This window comes from Electrophorus electricus, chromosome 22 (genome assembly GCF_013358815.1).
Source record: "Electrophorus electricus isolate fEleEle1 chromosome 22, fEleEle1.pri, whole genome shotgun sequence".
Lineage (NCBI taxonomy): Eukaryota > Metazoa > Chordata > Actinopteri > Gymnotiformes > Gymnotidae > Electrophorus > Electrophorus electricus.
Genome location: NC_049556.1, coordinates 1,202,543 through 1,218,195, shown reverse-complemented (window position 1 = coordinate 1,218,195; position 15,653 = coordinate 1,202,543). Strand labels below are relative to the sequence as shown.

At 38.8% G+C, this 15,653-nt stretch overlaps 2 long non-coding RNA genes across 2 annotated transcripts in view; both read left to right on the top strand.

The window, feature by feature from the left end:
* Positions 1-9,996, top strand: part of LOC118240603 — a 32,724-nt gene extending 22,728 nt beyond the window's left edge. The window contains exons 2-3 of the long non-coding RNA XR_004775516.1: positions 9,338-9,373; positions 9,964-9,996. This is a non-coding gene — a long non-coding RNA (uncharacterized LOC118240603). The remainder of the gene's footprint in view (positions 1-9,337; positions 9,374-9,963) is intronic.
* A 650-nt stretch (positions 9,997-10,646) lies between these two features.
* LOC118240596 lies at positions 10,647-11,813 on the top strand. The gene is made up of 3 exons (XR_004775507.1): positions 10,647-10,678; positions 10,938-11,216; positions 11,571-11,813. It is a non-coding gene; the product is annotated as an uncharacterized LOC118240596 (long non-coding RNA).
* The last annotated feature ends 3,840 nt before the right edge of the window (positions 11,814-15,653 follow it).

The following is a 15,653-nucleotide window of genomic DNA, read 5'->3' as shown; positions in this document are numbered from 1 at the left end:
CCTCTTGTGGCTCTCAGTGGTACTACATTTTATATCCTTCTATTTACCCTTCACAAAACTTAGAATAGAACATATCATCAGCTCTATCATACAGGTGTACAGCTCTATGTTACAGGTGTACAACTCTATCATACAGGTCTTAGTATTTTGATGCCTTTTATATAATTAAATCATTCCAATCCTTTCATGTCATTTACACGTGTGTTGTAAGAGTGAGCAAGTCTTGTTTCCCTGTGATGTAGAGCTGGTGTGTGTTTCACTCAGTGGTCTGCAGACGTGTGTACAGGGCCTGATTCCCTGACTTTTATTAATGATATAGTTAATCAGGACTTTTTTTAATGGTATAGTTAATGTGGTCTTTTTTTAACAGTAAAGTTAATGTGCACTTTTATTACCAGTAAGGTTACTAGGGACTTTTATTACCAGTAAGGTTAATGGGGACTTTTATTAACAGTTAACATGTGTACAGGTCCTGGTTCTTCCTCCTTCTCCTCCAGTCTCTGTTACAGTCTGAGAACCTTCAGCAAACACAGATCCAGTGCTGATAGAAACACAAGAGAAGCTCCTTATAATGGGCTTTTATTAATAATATAGTTAATGGGGACTTTTATTAACAGTATATGTTTATGGGGACTTTTATTTACATTATAGTTAATTGGGGACTTTTATTAACAGTATATGTTTATGGGCACTTTTATTTACATTATAGTTAATTGGGGACTTTTATTAACAGTATCGTTAATCAAGACTTTAATTTACAAAATAGATAATTGGGGGACACGGTATAGTTAATGGTTTTTTTTAATTAATAGTAAAGATAATAGAGTAAATAGTTAATGGGGACTTTTAGATAATGGAGTATTTTATTTGTAAATGTAATGGGGACTTTTATTAACATTATGGTTAATGGGGGCTTTTGTATTACCATTATAGTAATTAATCTGGACTTTCATTAATGGTGAAGGTAATGGGGACTTTTTTCTTAACATTGTAGTTATTGGGTACTTTTATTAACAGTAATTTTAATGGGGACTTTTATTAACAGTAATGTTAACAGTAAAGCGTCTTTCTCAGCCAGTTCCATCCAGCAGGTTATGCACCAGCAATCATATTATAATATTAATAATATTATTCATTATCTTTTGAAAATATTGTTTAGTTAAATACGCATGTAACGCTGGCACACCGTAGACACACAGTAGCTTTAGCTGATTAAAAAGAAAAAAAAAAAACATCCCTCTTGTCCACTGACGCCTTGTCTCGTCTCGCCTGTAATACCCTGTTCTTACCACTAGAGGGAGACAGTGCGCCATACAGATTATATCAGTTCAGTCAAACTCGTGGGGATGAACAGGCGTCTCTAACGTCATTTACAGCGTTTTAGCGCTACACGACCCAAATAACATCCTGATTTACCTCAAGAAAAGTACGAAATGCTGTTGAAGTGACGGCTTACCGCTCAGTGTTCGGTTCTCTTATAATAATCGTTGTTAATGTTAATGTGTGCTAGATTTTCTAAGTCTTATTAATGTGGTAGATTTTAAATGGCTGACTCTGTTTCCCCTTAACTTCAGCTCAGTCTTCAGCTCTCTGGAACATCAAACAAAAGGAAGAGAAAATCTAGCTCAGGGGTTAAGGTAGACTTGTAATTGGAAGGTTGCTGGTTCAACATTCATTGCCAAGTTACCATTGTTGGGCCCCTGAGCAAGACCCTTAACGCTCAACTTATACTCAGTTAACTGTACTCAGTTAAAATTGTGTGTTGCTAAATGCTGTGAAAAAATATGTTTGTTATATAGAAATCATATTCCATCATGTAGCAGTGGCTTTGATAGTATTGGCACTTATTACCCTGATTACAAACAATACAAGTGACCAATCAAAAGCTTTTAAATGAAGTCGTTTGTGTGCGATGGACTTTTGGTCCACTACTGAGTCCAAGTTCCTCAAAGGGACAGCAGTCACTATATAATTCCTGCAGAGTTAGAAAACCCTGTTATGTTGCAGTCAAGAGATGTCGGTCCTGTCAGCAGCAAGACAGGTGATGGTAAATAAGAGTTAATGTGTCTAGAGATCATTTTATTTCCTAATGTCCTCCACACACATATTACACGGGTACATGGTGTAGACTACTGTACAAGCAGCCAGACAGCCACACCGTTCTGATTAGAAAAACCCGAGAAAACAGGGTGTGTGGTTCCTGTATGGTTCACTCAGTGTAGATGCAAATACGCTCGAGGTTCTGCACGGTAACAGTTATGGTGGATTCATTTTACATTTAGTGTGCTGGAGTACAGAAGCAAACAGTGTCCATATATGGCAATGTAACTACTTACAGTGATGAGAGATGGTCTGATTAGCACACACACACACACAAACATATATACACACACACACACACTCACACACACACACACACACACACACACACACACACACACACACACACACACACACACACACACACACACACACACACACTCAAAGGTAAAACAACAATGAAAGCCAAAGGTATCACTTTAAACTATTCAAACTCGTAAACCTGAAATCTGTGTGTGTGTGTGTGCGCATGCGCGCGCATGTGTGTGTGTGACACGTGTGTGTGTGTGCGCGCGCGCGTGCACGTGCGTGTGTGTGTGCATGTGCATGTGTGTCTGTGTGTGTGTGTCTGTGTGTGCATGTGCATGTGTGTGTTTGTGTGTGTGTGTGTGTGTGTGTGTGTGTGTGTGTGTGTGTGTGTGTGTGTGTGTGTGTGTGTGTGAGTGTGTGTGTGTGTGTGTGTGTGTGTGACTGTGTGTGTGTGTGTGTGTGTCCAGGGGATGTTTTGGGGTATTAATAATCTCTGTAGAGTCTTTGTTGTTGTTTCTGAGATACAGAGGTACATAAATATGAGTGATGGATGGTAACTGCAGGGTTGATGTTAAAGATAGTATTTGGACACGTGTTTGAGGCCCCATTTACTCTTGACCTCACTGTGCTGAGATGCCTCTTGTGGCTCTCAATGGTACTACATTTTATATCCTTCTATTTACCCTTCACAAAACTTAGAATAGAACATATCATCAGCTCTATCATACAGGTGTACAGCTCTATGTTACAGGTGTACAACTCTATCATACAGGTCTTAGTATTTTGATGCCTTTTATATAATTAAATCATTCCAATCCTTTCATGTCATTTACACGTGTGTTGTAAGAGTGAGCAAGTCTTGTTTCCCTGTGATGTAGAGCTGGTGTGTGTTTCACTCAGTGGTCTGCAGACGTGTGTACAGGGCCTGATTCCCTGACTTTTATTAATGATATAGTTAATCAGGACTTTTTTTAATGGTATAGTTAATGTGGTCTTTTTTTAACAGTAAAGTTAATGTGCACTTTTATTACCAGTAAGGTTACTAGGGACTTTTATTACCAGTAAGGTTAATGGGGACTTTTATTAACAGTTAACATGTGTACAGGTCCTGGTTCCTCCTCCTCCTCCTCCAGTCTCTGTTACAGTCTGAGAACCTTCAGCAAACACAGATCCAGCACTGATAGAAACATAAGAGAAGCTCCTTATAATGGGCTTTTATTAACAGTATAGATAATGGGGACTTTTATTAATATTATAGTTAATGGGGACTTTAATTTACAGTATATGTTTATGGGGACTTTTATTAATGGTATAGGTAATGGAGGATTTTATTTGTAAATGTAATAGGGTCTTTTATTAACAGTATGGTTACTGGGGGCTTTTACAGCATAGTTAATTTGGGCTTTTCATTAACAGTATGGGGCTTTTAACAGTAAAGTTAATGGGGACCTTTTTATTACCAGTATAGTAGTTAATCAGGACTTTTATTAATGGTATAGGTAATGGGGACTTTTTTCTTAACAGAGTAGTTAATGGGGACTTTTATTAACAGTATATTTAATGGGGACTTTTATTAATTATATAGTTAATGGGGACTTTTATTAACAGTAATGTTAATGGGGACGTTTATTAACAGTAATGTTAATGGGGACGTTTATTAACAGTAATGTTAACAGTAAAGTGTCTTTCTCAGCCAGTTCCATCCAGCAGATTGTGCACCAGCAATCATTCTCACAAACACACCCAGACCCAGTGTTACTCACTACTGCCCCTCTATATCTGATGTATATTTGAATATTTGATGTCCTGTGTATAATTACACATTCTGAACCCAGACTTACTCAAGCACTGCATCTATAAATCTTTAAATGATATAATAGGGCTTAATTAGGCACTTAAATGTTAATGTTTTAATGTTTAAATTCAATGGATCAACAGACTAGTAGGTTAACGCTAGCTAACCTAACCTAGGTTACCTTAGTGTTGTTGGACCCTATTAGACAGCGTGTAGCATTAGAGTAGATGTGCTCAGTATTGTTGTAACATTACATTTACATTAAGTGTATATCACAGAAGAGTATGTAGCTCAGTGGTAGAGTGCATGATTTCCATCTATGAGGCTTTGGGTTCAGTCTCCATATAAGCTTTTCAGATCATTCATTATCTTTTGAAAATGTATTTTTAGTTAATCACTCCTGTAACGCTGGTACACTGTAGACACACAATAGCTTTAGCTGATTAAAAAGAAAAAACATCCCTCTTGTCCACTGATGCCTTGTCTCCTCGTCTCGCCTGTAATACAGATTATATCAGTTCAGTCAAACTCGTGGGGATGAACTGACGTCTCTAACGTCATTTACAGCGTTTTAGCGCTACACGACCCAAAGAACAACCTGATTTAGCTGAAGAAAAGCACGAAATGTTGTTGAAGTGACGGCTTATCGCTCAGTGTTCGGTTCTCGTATAATAATATATATTATATCTCATCAATATCTCGTATAATGATATATATTATATCTCATCAATATCTCATATAATAATATATATTATATCTCATCAATATCTCGTATAATAATATATATTATATCTCATCAATATCTCGTATAATAATATATAATATTATATCTCATCAATATCTCGTATAATAATATATATTATATCTCATCAATATCTCGTATAATAATATATATTATATCTCATCAATATCTCGGATAATAATATATATTATATCTCATCAATATCTCGTATAATAATAAAACTCTCTCCCAGCCACAAGAGGCCTCAAACAAGTCTCCAAATACTTATCTACTATCTTTAACATCAACCCTGCAGTTACCATCCATCACTCATCTTTATGTACCTCTGTGTCTCAAAAACAACAACCAAGACTCTGTAGAAGCAATAGATTATTAATACCCCACAACATCCCCTGGATACACATACACACACTCACACACACACACACACACACACACACACACACACACACACACACACACACACACACACACACACATACACACTCACACACACACACCCACACACACACATACACACACACCCACACATACACACACACACACACACACACACACACACACACATGCACACAAACACACACATTAATAAAATGGAGGCATGAGTTCAGAGGGAGGTGAGTGTTGTGGTTTCTGTTCTATTTCAGCTGTGTAGCAGAGGGAGGAAGTGCAGGGTGGTGGGTGTTATGGACTGTTAGAGGTGATAAATAGTGACCTGCTCTCTACTTCATGTTATTGATACTCAGTGGTGTTTAACAATATTAATTTAAAGTGTGCAGAATCAGAATTAATTCTCTCTTCTTTCACCTGCACATTCTCTTTTCTACTCTCCACAAACTTTGTGTTGAGTTTGCATGGATCTGGTGTTAAAGTGTTTAGAGTGTGATCATCTTACTGTGGTGTCTGAGTGATGAGGGCTTGATACTAGAACACGTGTGTCTGTCCCTGTGAGACACCCTGAGGAATTCTCTAGTGCTCTTCCTCTGACTGCTACCCTTGTGTGCTGGAGCAGGACAAACTGCTCCAGGGGAGAGAAGTGGATCAGCGCTGCCTCCTGTTCCCTCCCCCAGCATGGAGGTCCTGGAGCAGCACTAAAAGTGACCCACCCCAGTACACACAGAGGAAAGACTGAGAAGAATAATAATAATATGTCATATTAGATTTGGTGAAGGGTTGGTCTCACTATCTTACAGAAGGAAAATATTCTAGAGTGAACATTTGCTGTTATTCTTTGTATGCTTTGTATGTGTGAGTGTGTGTGTGTGTGTGTGTGTGTGTGTGTATGTGTATGTGTGTGTGTGAGTGTGTGTGTGTGTGTGTGTGTGTGTGTGTGTGTGTGTGTGTGAGTGTGTATGTGTGTATGTGTGTGTGTGTCTTTGAGAGAGAAGTAAAATGTGAGATCATCATGGAAAGAGGAAGGAACCACACAGTCTGTGTCCACTAAAGGAGGTTTTAGAGATCTGCAAAACATTCTTTCCCCAAGTATTCAACACATTTACATTAAATTAATGAGTTCAAATGAATAATATTATTTATAATAATGATGATGAAGAGTTGGCCTCGCTGTGTCCTACATACACACCACACAGTACAGACACTTTATATAAAATGGAAACCACGACCTCTCTCTCTCTCTCTCTCTCTCTCTCTCTCTCTCTCTCTCTCTCTCTCTCTCTCTCTTTCTCGCTCCATCCCCTTCTCTCTGTCTATGTATATTTCCCTCTATTTCTCTCTTTCTCAGAAGTGTTTCTCTATTTCTCTCTTTCCCTCTATTTCTCTCTTTCTCAGAAGTGTTTTCTCTCTTTCTCAGAGAACTTGGCCTCACTATATCTAGCACACACACCACAGACAGTCAAGGCACTTAAAATAATAAAGCACTTTAATTCTCAGAACACAGGAAGTGATGTGTTTTTAACACACACAGTCAGTCAGTCAGTCAGTCCGTCATTACTGGGACAGTATGGAGCTCAGTCCACTCCCTGTGGTGCTCTGTGAGTAAATGTTCTCTTTATGTCTTCATTAGAGTGAGAGGTGCTATAAGAAGTTGGTAATGTGCAGTCTGAGGATCCTGACTGATGAGATTATGTGTGTTAGTTGTGTAGTTCCTTCAGAAGGGAGGATCAGAGTTTCACTTCCATGTGCTCAGGTGTTCTCACTGTATCCAGATGTGTTATGGAAAGGGTTCTGTTTGATGTACTGGCCTGGAGAACAGGAGGAGAAGTTCTTGTACATGTTTGTACTCAAAATGGGGACAGACCAGTTACCAGTGTACTTCTGCACATCATTGTAGCTGATATGGATGTGATATGGACGCTTACGACTCTAGCAGATGAGTTTGTCAGAGTTTAACAGTAAGACCAGTGAAGAGAGGATTACAATGATCAATACATGACGCTACTGAAACCATGGGGTAGCGTTTTAGAGGAGAAATAAACAGATTTAGTGAGAGATCTGACATGAGGTTTAAGTGAAAGTGTGGGGTGAAGAGGAACCCCAAGATTCCTAACTACCTGCCTGTTCACAGCCATGACATCACTATCACTATAGAAACTACACAATCTGTATATTTGGGATTTGGGTCACAGCAACATAATTTAGGAATAGAGAAGTCAGTAGCGTACAACAAACCCAAAGAATTACCACAGATATGAGTGGGAAAACCTACATGCTGTGTGGTTTTGAAACAGTTCAGTTCACTACAAACAAACCCGGTAGAAAATCAGCAGATAACATCCACTGCTTGGACTGTTTTGTGTGTTTGTGTAAATTAATAACTACAACAGTGTGATGGAACAATGTAACCTACTGTGTATATTAAGATTTTAACAGACTAAATGTGTAAAAATACTGTAACTTCAACAAATGTAATGTGAGTAAACAATGAAGGAACGTGACGATCAACAGGAAAACAAGACAAACATTATTAACCCTTTTCAGTTTGTAATATAAATGAAAACACTTATATTAAGAGGGGGAAGAATGATCTTGACCAACACAGACCGGCTGTAATCAGCCTGACACAAAAGAGACTCTTCGTTTTGTAGATATAAAAGGAAACCCTGTAGCATGAACCACAACACACACAGTTGAACATTGACCCAGTCATTCAGCTGTAGCACCAACCTCAGTCTCTCTGCTGATCACAAGCTCAATTCACAGACAAAACCTCCTCAACAAAGGACTCCCTCACACTCACGCAAACAAGACCAACACCTACCTCCCTAGCAAAGGACCCACTACCACATGAATCTGTCATAGTAGCAGAGAGACGGCGTGTACACAACAGGTCTACAGTCCTAGAACAGCTCACAAACTTTTATTTTCTCCTATTAATACTGCATGACTATTTAAAAATTAATCCCATACACAAATCTCAGAAACAGGTTCACAAATTCAGCAGATTAGTGAATCAGTGTCATGATCCCATCGCTGCATTCGTCTTCTTTCTTTTTTTGTTTCCATCCTCGTTTTCATTTCCATGTGATTCCTTGTTTTAGTTTCGTTAGTTCAGCCCCTCGTTTAGTTCTCTGGCCTTCATTAGTTTCCCCTGTTCCTCGTTTCTACCTTGTTAGGTTGTGTTTTTAAACCCAGTGTTTTCCTCAGTGTCTTGCTGGTGGTTGTTCTAGCTGTTATCTGCTCATTGTGTTTGTACTAAGCCGTTGTCTGAGCTCTTGTCTTGTTTCACGTTTATTCAGTCAGTGTTCTGGGTTCTGCCTTGTTGTCTGTGTATCTGTACCCTGTTTTCTCTCCGTTTGCCTGTTGATTTATTTTCCAATTTTCGTGTTTTGCTTTCTGTTTAATATATTTCCTGGATCTGTTCGTATTGGTGCTGTGACCCTGGACTGTCTTAATGACCCAGATTCTGGATTTGCTCTTAATAAATCTCGCTCTTCTCAGCGTCTGCGTCCAGCTCTCTATCGCTCCACGTTACACAGTGTGTTTATTCTTCATAAACCCTCTAAACACTTAGAGAATGCTGGATAGGATGTCCATAAGTAACAGACACTGTGGAACTGTGAAACAGCAGTAGTGAATCTGTTCATCCCACAGCACACACCACTGTCCACAGAAACATAAATCACTGACGCCCCCTTGTGTTCACAACTTTCAGCACTCTAAAGCTCTCTAATGATGGTTTATCGTGACAGAGTCATGTCTTTCACTTTTGTTTAATTAGGGTGCTTGTGAAAACAGCAGTCATTTTCCCCACTCCCTTTGAAGCAGAGTTTAGATGTACATTTATTCAAACCATTATCTAGCATGTTAAGGTGTTTTTATTAAATGAACAATTATACATAGTGGTAACCAGCATGTTAAGGTGTTTATGGTTAAATTAACAATGATACTTTTATTTTAATTGTGTCTGAAATGTTTTGCTCTCATGTGTTTTCTTTAATAAATTAATGATTTCATTGTTCATATTCATATGTTCCCTCTTTTTATGTTTATAGTGCTGATTTCATTTGTACAAGCTGGAATTGCTCAAGGTGATTTATATTCTGTTTATATATTATTTAAAACCCAAACTGCCATTACTAACTCTATTCAGCTATTAGATGAAACATGGAATGATGGAATGATGTCATTAGACATTTATGAAAATTTGCTATTTTAAATGTATTAATTTACACATTTAGCATTTTAGTATATGTATTTTATAATTAATGGATTTATTCAGTATTAAAAACATCTACAGGACCAGACAGCAGTGACTTGTGTGGTGGATTTAGGTTTATGTCTGTGTAATATATTTGTTTTAACCTAACTGAAAAAAAACACTTTGGGAGTCTTGGCCATGTGCACAGATTGGCCACTAAAGGGCAGCATGTGATAGATTTTAACAGAAGGAAGACAAAGCAGATCATAAAATGTTTGATTTTCTGAATAAAAGGAAGCTGTCATATCTATTACAGGACATGATTTATGTGCTCCTAAATTAATGGATTTATTCAGTATTAAAAACATGTACAAGATCAGAGAGATGTGATTTGTGTAGTAGATTTAGATTTAGATCTGTGCAATTTATTTGTTTTTAATGTAACTGAATGAACAATTCAAATGTTTAATGTTTCTGCAGGTCATGTTAAAGCTGTTGTGAGTGTAAGTCCTGATAATCATGTGTTCAGAGGAGAGACTGTGACTCTCAGATGTGACATACAGGGAGAAGGAGACACTTGGAGGACATACAGCTGGTATAAAGATGGCAGCAGTATCTACCCATACGTCACATCCAATACATACACATTCAACTTTGTTGAACAGTATAACAGTGGTACATACACCTGCAGAGGGTACAGGGGAAGAGACTCTCAGAGCTCAGAGATCAGTAATGCTATTACATTAACTGTGTCAGGTGAGTTTGGACTGTGAATTCAGCCAATAGACATTCATAGCAAGGTTGTTATTGTGTGTGAGTGATTTTAAACACCCAATAACTTGTATTTGCTGTGTTACAGTGATACCCCAGGCAGTACTGAGTGTGTCTCCACAGAGCTGGCTGACTGAAGGAGACTCAGTGAGTCTAAGCTGTGAGGTCAGAGACTCCTCTACAGGCTGGACATTCAGCTGGTACAGAGCTGTTACCTACAGAGAATGTTTAACTCCAGTAACAGACATTCATGGCTCTCTGAGGTATTGTGTTGAGCTCCTCTCAGACAGCAGAGGAGCTGCAGGCTCCTACACTCTCAGTCCTGCTGCTCTACATCACACAGGAGTTTATGTGTGCATAGCAGAGAGAGGAGAATCAGCCTATCAGACACAGTACAGCAACACACAGCCACTATGGATCACTGGTGAGGACATACAACAGTGTGTGTATGTGTGTGTGTGTGTGTGTGTGTGTGTGTGTGTGTGTGAAACATCAGATAATCACATAAATACAATCAAAAGCCTAGCTAGATGTTATTAACTAGATATTATTAAAGCGGTTTTCTATTATCAAAGGAAGCATCAAACTGGTTTTAAACTTTCCGTGTTAAATGTGTTTACTACACTTTTGCTATGATAAGACAATAACAATAACACACGTGATGTATAATTTCTGTTTCTAAGGTCTGTCTCCTGCAGTTTCTCTGATCATCAGTCCCAGCAGAACTCAACACTTTAGTGGTGACTCTCTCTCACTGAGCTGTGAGGGACAGAGTGACTCTCCTGGATGGAGAGTGAGAGGATACACACACAGTGGGAGGGTGTCAGATTGTTCATCTTTCAGGGGATCAGTTACAGGATCTACATGCACCATCAGATACCTCCACACATCCCACACTGGAGTGTACTGGTGTCAGTCTGAATCTGGAGGGAGCAGCAATCCTGTTAACATCACAGTGCACAGTGAGTCTGCATGTATGCACTCACTAGTTAAGGAGAAAAGGAAATGTTTGATAACTATATTATAGTTCACAATATATAGAACTATCAGTTACTGACTAAGAAAACTGTTAACAAGTTAATAAGAAAAGCTGTTTAACATCTTCTCAGTGTGTGTGTGTGTGTGTGTGTGTGTGTGTGTGTGTGTGTGTGTGTGTGTGTGAGAGAGAGAGAGAGAGAGAGAGAGAGACGTTAGTCTGCTTTCCAATAATTGGGTGTATTGTGTGTGTGTTCTGTGTCCCTGTTGTGTAATACTCAGTATTCATGCTGGAATCCTTCTCTCTGTAAAAGATGAGTAAAGTGATTTCTCTGTTCTAGATGGTGATGTGATTCTGGAGAGTTCTGTCCATCCTGTGACTGAGGGAGATCCTCTGACTCTACACTGTTTACTTCACCCCACTATCACATCACACCTCAGAGCTGATTTATATAAAGATGGATCACTCATCCAGACCCAGACTGAAGGAGAAATCACCATCCGTACTGTCTCAAAGTCAGATGAGGGTGTCTACTACTGTAAACACCCAGAGAGAGGAGAGTCACTACACAGCTGGGTCTCAGTCAGAGGTCAGAATCTAAAGATTTCACATCTTTATTATTAGACCAATTTAACCAGAGCCTCAGATGTATGTTGGCAAGAAAATAATTTTATAATTCTGAATCTTGGAGCAGTAATTCTGTCAACATCACAGTGCAGGGTGAGACTCCATGTAGTGAAATTAAGCTTGTACTGAGTTTACCTTGAACACCATGAACACCATGTCCTGTCCCTGACTGAACTTTCTTCAGTTTATATATTTGTATTTTCATATGCATTTGAGTATTTGAGACTATGTATACACATCAGTTACATTTAGTCATTCAAGCCATGTAAAGTAACTGTTACCCATCATTTTCTAAGAGACAGAATAGATGTTTTCTACATATTCTATCCACAGCAAAAACAGGAAATCAAATTACAGTAACCCAAGTATTCAAGGAAACATCCCCATCTTGTGGTGTGAATCAGTATTTACATAAACGTAACATAAAGCGTTCACATGGAATCCAGTTACATTAATTAAAGATTAAATGTACATGTAATACACTCATTTATTATAGAAAAATAAAATGCCATTATATTGCTGGATATATTGTAGATAACTGGTTCCAATGGCGTAGTATCTATTTGTAAACTAGGGGCCATTTTAATTCTAGGACTGGCTGGGAGCGTTTTAGACAATAAAAACATTTGTGTTGACTTTAAGAACCACCTGTACTGTCACCATCTACTGTACCATCACCACATTACTCCTACTGTACCATCACCACATTACTCCTACTGTACTATCACCACATTACTCCTACTGTACCATCACCACCATTACTCCTACTGTACCATCACCACATTACTCCTACTGTACTATCACCACATTACTCCTATTGTACCATTACCACATTACTCCTACAAGTGTCACATTACTGGACAAAGTGTCCAAGGTGGTACTGGATGGAATAATTAAGTGACTCACAGTCATGGGTTCACGTTTTACCCTCCAATCACAATCAGATCCCACATAATCTCCAGATAATCTCCACAAAACACAGTGCTTAATGGATTAGAATTAGAATGCAGCATCGTGGGTCTAACCTGTTTATTATAATATATGTAAATACAGACTCCAGGAAGACACTGGGGGTCAGTCAGCTGTAACATGCAGTGTTCTCCATCTCTTTCCACAGATTTACCCACAACTACACTGACTGTGGAGCCTCAGAGTCCTGTGTTCACTGGAGAGTCAGTCACTCTGAAGTGTGAGGTTCAGGGTTATGATTGGTGGACATATCAGTGGTATAAGAAGATATCACAGATTCATTGGACTACAGTGTCTCAGTCTGTGTTTGACACTGTAAACAGAGACACTCTCACCATCAGTGGAGATGCTGTAGTTAATGGGGATCAGTACCAGTGTAGAGGAGAGAGACATGACAGACCAACAACATCAAAGAGCAGTAACATTGTTACCCTCACTGTACATGGTAAGATCACTGCCACTTAATGAATTTAACAGCTATTGTATTAATTTAAATTATTGTTTTTAAATAATTTAAACCATTTGTAGTTAGCAGCATAATTCACACTCCATGTATTGTGTTTACTGGGCACAAGGAAATTAGAGCTAGACTGTAATTGCAGTTACACTACATGGTATCAGAGCTGTAATGTAATTACAGTTACACTACATGGTGTTCGTGCTGTACTGTAATTACAGTTACACTGCATGGTATTAGAGCTGTACTGTAATTACAGTTACACTACATGGTGTTCGTGCTGTACTGTAATTACAGTTCCATTACATGGTATTAGAGTTATACCGTAATTACAGTTACAGTTATCTTAGTGTTATTATGTCATTACAAACTTATAATGGCCCTTAAAAGTGATACACAAAATTTATAACAACAAATCAGCTCTGTTAGAGCAGGTGAAACACTGAACAGGGCTGTACTGTGGTCCTACAGGACTTTTATTTTGACAGCCCTACTTTAAAGGCATTTGTTTCCCCCCTGCACTACAAGACCTGATCTCACTAATAGCGCCCCCTTCTGTGTTGAAGAAGAGAGTACACAGTGACCTCACATAGTCTGGAGCAGAGACTTGTGACAAATAATTTTGATTCATGTGATGTTTTTGTTCCCATGAGTTCAGCTGGTGATTCCTCCTCTCTTGGCCTGGTTGGTTTGACTGTGGGACTGAGTTTGGTCATGTTCTTCATCTTACTGACCCTGCTGTGGTGCTACAAAACCAACAAAGATCTGAGATCAGCTGCAGGTCGTTTATGAATAGTTTAAATATTATATGTTTGTATAATACACATCATGAAACCTTTTATAGTATTAAACATTTTTCCTTTATTTCCATGTTGCCTTGGAGCAGAATCTCTGTGTCGCTGTACTGGGAGTCAGTCAGACATCAATCAGACATCAGATCAGACCCAGAGAGAGTCAGAAGGTGAGGGGTGTCAGTCACACCACTGTACACTGCTCAGACCATGAGACAACAGCAACTTTCCTTATTAACAATTAACTTAAAGCTTTATCTTCTCTAAGACAATTTAAATAATCCTTCATCACTTGTGATTCATTCTCTACTGTGTCCAGTAATTTACTGTGTCCAGTAATCATTTATTAAATGCTTTTCCTTTAACCCCAGAAGCTGCCCACATATATGACACAGCTGAGCCAGCAGACAGGAGTGGCACAGGTAAAGATTTCATTTCCCATTGAGTGTAGTAGTGAAAGACTTGAACAGAGTGCAGCTATACAGTAAAGCGCAGAAACCTGTTGTAGTAATAAACACAGTGTACTCTGTGATAAACACACTGCACTCTGTTTCAGATGAACCTGCAGATGACTTCAGTGATGTCACTTACGCTCAGGTCATGAAACATAACAAGAAAAGCAGGAATAAAGGTACATCCACATCTCCCTCACACTGGGATTTAATTCACAACTCACACACAACATCACTCTATTATACATATAAGTATCAGGTTCTGTATAACTACACACTGGAGAATACAGTCTGATCTACATCACTATTGTATATATATAAGTAACAGGTTCTGTATAACTACACACTGGAGAATACAGTCTGATCTACATCACTCTACTGTATATATACTACTATATATATCTCCTATATAATCATCACATGAGACAAAGGAAACACATGCTGGTCTCCAAAAGCAGCAGCAGTGCAATGTTGGAAAGAAGTGTGTATGATGAGATGTTATTGGTTGATTGGTTAGAACACTAAAGGTCAGTGGGAGGTCACGCCTGTGTTTGCTTTGGTTTTGTTCTCTGTTACTGCAGACACTGGTGCTGGACCCAGTGAAGTCATTTATGCTGAGGTCGAACTGAAACCAAAACAGAAAGCAAAGAAAAAAGAAGGTACATGAAAAGGAGAAACTTTAGTCACCTACAGCAGTGACACACCAAGATACAGCTGACCTGAAGAACTCTTAAGATTCTACGTTTTGATTCACTGCTTAGTAACTGTGTGCTTAGTTACCCACTGTAGGTTATTCAGGTCATGTTGTGTTTAATCATTTGGAGGGTTGGAGTTCTTCTTGTGGTCTAATTCAGGCTCTTTTGTCCCTACTAGAGAAGAGCAGAGTGGGGGCAGACACTATGTACTCAGAGCTGAGGCAGGACTCACACAAAGGTCAGAGCTCCAAGATCTATGGTATGATTTCAGAGGTACCAGGCTGTACCGAGCCACTACTGCACCCAAAGACCTAAAGGAACACTATAACTGTTCATAAGAAGACCTTAAACCAGTCATTCAAAACCATTTAACAGTGAAGGAAACAGAGCTGAAGCCAGTCAGCAGATATCACTCCATAGAGTGCTCACTGA